The following is a 5,999-nucleotide window of genomic DNA, read 5'->3' on the forward strand; positions in this document are numbered from 1 at the left end:
GCAGTGCTAACCACTGAATGTGATGGTACCAGATTGTCAAATTCATTTATTCATTTTGAATTTTGGCACGAAGTGTGATGGGGATCTAAACTGTGACTCTTAATACAGATCTCAGTTTCTGTGAGATGGTTCTCAGTAGGTCTAGGTGACTATGATTCAACATCTCTTTCGAGCAGAGCCATAGAGATGAAAATTCACAGGTTTTAAAGACTGCTGTCAGGTAATAAATGTAAAGTTACTGTGCTGGTATGCTTCTGCAACTACCAAAAGACAAAAAGCGTAACCTCCTAATCAATATAGAAATATTAGCCAAAGGGATACAATAATCCAAAAAAATGCTTTCACAGCATAAAACAGTGCTAGTTCCTCACAAAAATAATGATTTCTGAAGGCAGTCTAACAAAAACACCGTCCTCATTAAATTTGTGCTTACAATAGACTCTTCAATGACCTTCCCAAAATTGCTAACAGCCACACAATTAGTGCTACATGTGGAAATGATGGCAACATTTGGGTGTGAGGTGTTTAAAGGGTCATTACTGAAGTCAGAACAAATTAATCCAAAATTCAGCCAGAAGGACACTTGCAAATCTGCTTTGAGTTCATTAAGACTTAAAGTGACATATAGAGTTTGCATGATGATATCATGCCTTCACAATACTGACACATAAAAGCTACATTAATTGCAGGGTATTCAGAATATTCACGACTGTTTAATATTCAAGGAAAGAAAAACACAGGATAATTTAGAAAATTTGATCCTAAGATTGAATCTTAAATTGAATATTTTAATCAAGTTGGTAGTACAGAACCCCAAGTACCTCTCGGCAAAGTTTTAACTTCAGAATTATTCTGCTGCAAAACTCAGCACAGCTTGCAAAAGTTGAGTTAAAGTAAACTCAAATTCAGGGACATGAAAGGTATCTAATTAGCAGGCTTTATTCATGTATTATCCTTAATTCCCTTTGAGTTTCATGAAAATTTGCTTGCACTTTCTGCATTAAAGTCTATTTTCTAATTAATGCAATCTGATAATGTAAATTAGTTTTAATATGCATAATTCAATGCAAGATTAATTCTAATAGTGCACTGATTACAGGACATTGACCCAGATTCATTCTGGAGTATGCATCCAACAATGTAACTGTAAGTAATTCTAAATATGCAAATAGAAAGGCATAATGTTCTTGAAGAGACTAAACTCTACATGCTGTTAATTTGCCTCCCATCAGTAATGAGGGGGAAAGGGGTGCTTTGGACATCTACCTGTCATCAATGGCCACTGACATTCATTTTTCTTTTTGTAGGTTGACAACAAATTGAATTTCCATGATGCTCATCCTCAAATCAAAGGGTTTTTTTTTGTGAAGTCTACATGACCCTGCCATTCACTACATGACTCTGGAGAATAGAAGGAGTTACCCAGGTGCAAAAGTCCCCATCATCAGACTTTGGCAACAGAAGGAAGGGGAGGGGCAGGAATCAGACAGGTAATTCAAACACACCAGGATCATTTGAAATTCAAGCTGAGCTTGAACAGATCCCATTTTTGATGTTCCAAAAGCCTTAACTTGCAGCATAACAGTCACAAACTTATGGACAAGATGTAAAAACTCTTGAAGGGCAGAAACAATCTGTTTACATGTCATGATATCTAGCCCTTCAAATATGAATTTAGTTTTGGTCGAACCTATGACACTGATTTGACCTCAGCTAGAGTATTATGTCCAGTTCTATGCATAACATTTTTCGGAAATATGTGGAAAGAGAGCACAAGGAGGTGGCGATGGCCTAGTGATATTATCGCTAGACTGTTAATCCAGTGACCTGGGTAATGTTCTTGGACCCAGTTTTGAATCCCGTCATAGCAGATGGAGGAATTTGAATTCAATAACAAAATCTGGAATTTTAAAAAAAAGTCTAAGATGATTATGAATCCATTGTTGATTGGTGAATATCAGGAGCCATAGATTATAGGTAGATGGGCCAAATCACCCCACGCCCACATCTGGGAGGCAAATTAATAGCACAGGTGAAAGTGGGTACTGCAGATGCTGGAGGTTAGAGTCAAGATTAGAATAGTGCTGGAAAAGCACAGCAGGTCAGACAGCATCCGAGCAGCAGAAAAATCGATGCTTTGGGCAAAAGCCTTTCATGAAAAAATCATTCCCGATGAAGGACTTTTGTCCGAAACGTCAATTTTCCTGCTCCTCGAATGCTGCACTTCTCCAATCTTGACTGAAATTAGCAGCATGTAGAGTTCAGTCTCTTCAAAATCATTATGCCTTTCTACTTGCATTTTTCGAATTATTTACAAACCTTGTAACAAATCCAACCTGTCTGTATTAGTTGTTAGATTAGGATTTACTCCCAGAATGATAACTTTCCAATGACTATTTCTATGTAGGAATTAGATTATCATTTGCAAATCATGATGCTTGTCTTTATTTGACCAGAAAGAGTACATGGGTTTAATTATTTTTAATGATTAAACAAATGTGTATCCTTATTAAATAGAAATTTTCACTTCATAGTAAAGTAGCAAAGAGATTAAAGTTTCAGTGGTAACTATATTGGCCATTTTATCTTCATCGAGAGCTGTTACAAAGCAAATTGATAGTACTTTTCCTTGGAACTATGGATATATACTTAGAAAGGAAATATTTGCACGTCTGTGGAGCCAGAGAAAGGGAATTGAATTAATTGGACAGCTCTTTCAAAGAACCGACCCAGGTTCAATAAGCCATTTCCACCTTCTATGCTGTGAGATTCAATGATTGCACTTGCTTCAGGATGACCACATAAATACCTGTTACACAGAGGCAATCATATGGTGCCAATAAGACTAGTAAAACCTAAAACAAAAGGTACTTATTTCACAAATCATTAAATAGCTGTAATTTATAATACAAAACAGAAGTCACCTCACAGTGTAAAACAACCAAATAACAACAATGCTGATATGGAGCAGTTACAGCCTTTCCTTCACTCCAGTGGAACATTTTCAAAATGTCATCAATATTCCACAGCAATAATGTCACTCACAATGTTGATTTTTTTGAATTGGCAGGAGATGCTGCAATTATTAAAATAACAAATATAATTAACAGTTGACCAGACTGAATTAATGTACAGCACACATCCATAATTGACACGACTCTCTGGGTTAATGAGTCTAAGTAAATTCTACTCCCTCGTGTTAACAGACTCAGCCACCATTTCAAGCCAATTTGATTACCAATGAGTTTAACATTTCAGATTTCAAATAGTCATTTAATTCAAACTGTCACTTGGTAGTACACAAATTGAGTGCTGTTGGAAAAATACACATGATGTCAAAACTTTGAGAAATAAATTTTGAAAAGGACATTTTCTTTAAAGAGAAAGCATTATTCATAAACCTTTCAAAAAATATTTCCAAGATGAACTTTAAGGAACAAATCAGTACATACACTGTTAACTGGCACTCAATACGTTGGTTCTGAACTCAATGCGTATTGATCAATTTGTAAGTAGTTCAGAATTTGTAGCTTTATTAAGAACATAAGAACTAGGAAAAGGAGTAGGCATATCAATCCCTTGAGCCTGCTCTGCCATTTGACACAGCCACTGCTGACTTCATGCCAGTCTCAACTCCAATTTCCTATCTACTCTCCAGAACACTTAAATTCATTAATAATTATAAGAATATTTTGGGCTGACTTTGGAATTTGGAACTCAATGTCAGAATGAAAAGGAGAAAAGCAGTGGCATAGTGGTAATGTCACTGAACTAGTAACCCAGAAGACCAGACTAACGTTACACTCACAGTGGCGCAGATCCCACCATGGCAAGTGGTGGAGTTTAACTTCAATAATTTTTTTTTTAAAAAAACCTATAAAGGAAGCTAATCTCATCAATTGTGACCCATGAGTTCTTTCCGGTTAAACAAAGACAAACATTCTGATTTGCTAGTGATAATCCAAAACCTACATAGCAAGTTGTCTTTGGAAAGTCATCATTCTGGAGCAAATCTTAGTTTAACAAGTATTGCTGACAGGTTTGGAACATTGAGGCAGAAATATTTGAGGAATTGAATTCTTATTATATGATTCAGATATTACTCTTGGGAAGCATAACGACAGCATGAAGAGATCTGTCTCTTCATGAACATTATACCTTACCATTTACAAACCTAGAATTACTTACAATTCCATTGTTTGATCAGCAATGTAAACTTGTAAATGCTTTACCAACCTTCACCTTTAAAGTTATTTCTTTTCTGGACCTGCTCAGTCATATTGTTATTAAAAAAAAAAGCACAGTTCACTAATGTTCTTTCCCTTCTTTAGGAAGGAAACATTTTCCATCCTTACCTGGTTTACATGTGACTCCATACCCAGAGCAACGATATTGACTCTGAAATGACCTAATGTGCAATTCTATTCGAGGCAGTTAAGAACATCTAACAAAAGCTGATGTTGCCAATAAATCCAATATCGCACCAAAAATACAAAGAAAAGCGGGTCCTTAGCTATCATTTGTTACCAATGGAGTTGTCTCAGTGATTTCACAGTAGGTCCAATCAAAAGAAGGTGGTCACTGCTGATCAAGGCAGGAGAAAGACTTCAGGAACTGGGGGTCAGGTAAGATTATAAAAAAAATAAAAAATTCAGGGGGTCAAGGGGGAGAGGGGAAAGATCAGTAGAGCCAAGGGCTATCCTCATTGTGTGTGTTCTCACTTATGGCTAATAAGTCTCTGGCCTCCATACCCCCTTTCCTCCCACCACCTTTTAGCTACTCAGCCCCACTATCAGCTAAATGCTGTCGAGGGAGGCACTCATCAGTCAGGGGTCCCCAGCTGCACAGTCTGGAGATGGTGTCATAGTTAGCCCTGTGGATCCAGTGCAGCCCATTCAGAGCATCACAACAACACAATCAAGCAGCAGTATAGATATCAATTATGATTTTGGTCACTCATCATTCAGCTAATTTGTTCAAGAGGGTTGGCCACAATCATTCTGGGGGTGGGGTATCCATCCACTAAACTATCAACAGTAAGCAGCACTCTGGCTTCTAAGGGAAACAGTGAAGTACAAGATCTGGCATGTTCAACTCATATGCATGGGACTATGAGGGGAAATATGAGCAGATACAGACTTAGATAAACATGTTGGGGTTGTGGATTTGATGAGATGCAACACCTATGGGAGGACTACCAGGAAGGAACATTTATGTTTGGGGATTTGTCTACATAGAAGTGAAACTGATGGTCTGAGGGGCAGTTGCTGTTGTCTTCCATCATCCTGGAAATCACGTGCACAGTTTATAGCTATGTGGGGTCTTTCAAAGGGCAACACCAGTTGAAATGTACCCAGAAACAAACTCATGAGATTAACATTCCTGTCACCCTTAGCTGAAGTGCAATAGTCAAATAGTCAAGCACTCTTGACTATTTCATGCACATTTACAGCTGAACCCCACTGACCTGTGATGCAATAGCAATATCTGCGCATCTAGAAAGATGGAGCAAGGTCACAGGCACCTGTGATTCACCCATTGCAAGCTCATAGTTCAGCAGCTCCTCATTTCACACCTTGCTCCACGGAGGATGGTGGCTTCACTACCTGATATTTGTGGCTACACAGAGACCTGGATAAACAGATGATAACCCCAAGAGGTGAGCGACCTGTAAGGAGTTCCACGTATCTCTTGCATAGGGCAAATGCTCACCAGCTAAAACCACTATCCAGGAGTGCATCAAAAACTACAAGACAGCTCCTTTTGCCACTCAATTTCCTAGCTGTAACCAGTCCTACAACTGTTTCCAGAAATATCTGGATTATCATTGCTGTTAGAAGGTGCTCTTGGCAAATGGCAAAGATGTCTCACAATGCAAATAGTACCAGAGGGTTTACAAGTCCCTGTGCCCAATGTCCTGGGTGAATGAGTGGGATAATCAGTTTGGAGCTGGGACCTACCCTGGAAAGATACAGAGTGGCCTATTGGATGTTCGATAG

The 5,999-nt window shown here is 38.3% G+C and overlaps 1 pseudogene; it reads left to right on the plus strand.

Annotated features, from left to right (window-relative positions):
* Positions 1–3,490: 3,490 nt before the first annotated feature.
* Positions 3,491–5,999, plus strand: LOC122560461 (annotated as a pseudogene).

The sequence above is a fragment of the Chiloscyllium plagiosum genome, chromosome 21 (genome assembly GCF_004010195.1).
Source record: "Chiloscyllium plagiosum isolate BGI_BamShark_2017 chromosome 21, ASM401019v2, whole genome shotgun sequence".
Taxonomy (NCBI): Eukaryota; Metazoa; Chordata; class Chondrichthyes; order Orectolobiformes; family Hemiscylliidae; genus Chiloscyllium; species Chiloscyllium plagiosum.